We start from the raw sequence: 792 nt of genomic DNA, 5'->3' as shown, positions 1-792 counted from the left end.
CATTCACAGAAGCCGTTGTTTCGTAGGAAAAATGATAGAGGCATGACGATTAGATTATTGCTAGTAAAGAATTTTATAAAAATAATTGCATTGTAAGTATAGTTTCTAAACCAGCAAAGAATCCTTTCGTGCAAAAATTTGGTTGTCACAAGTAACAAAACCTAATAAAATTTATAACCGAAGTATTTAAACCTTGGGTCGTCTCTCAAGGAATTGCAGGGAAGTATGATTTATTATTGGTTATGGAAAAGGTAGAATTTTGGGTTTTTGAAATAGGGAACAAGGAGAATAAATTAGCAATAAAGTAAATTAATTACTAGAAAAACTCTTGGCAAGGTATGAGAACTGGAAATCCCATCCTAGTTATCCTTATCAGGTGTGATGAGAATTGTTTATTGCTCCCACTTAGTTAACCCTTACTAAATAAAAGAAAGTCAAGTGGACTAATCAATTTGATTCCTCAAGTCCTAGTCAACTCCTATGGAAAGACTAGCTTTAGAGGGATCCAAATCAATCAGCAGTTTCCAATTCTCAATCAACTGCTGAGTTTGACAACTCAAGTGTCACAATTACTCAACCAAAGCCAAAAGGGAAAAAATCTACTCGAATAAAAATGCCTTCAGATTGGAAGCAGCAGTAACAAATAAAATAAAGAAATCTTAAATCTGAAATACCTCGAATTGTATTGAATCAAATTAAACATAGGAATCTATAAACCAATTTGGGAAAATAAACAAACTAAAGTAATAGAATAAATAAAAGTAGAAGAGAACATAAATTAAAGGAACATTG

The sequence above is a fragment of the Arachis ipaensis genome, chromosome B09 (assembly GCF_000816755.2).
Source record: "Arachis ipaensis cultivar K30076 chromosome B09, Araip1.1, whole genome shotgun sequence".
Classification (NCBI taxonomy): domain Eukaryota; kingdom Viridiplantae; phylum Streptophyta; class Magnoliopsida; order Fabales; family Fabaceae; genus Arachis; species Arachis ipaensis.
This window is presented reverse-complemented; position numbering follows the sequence as displayed.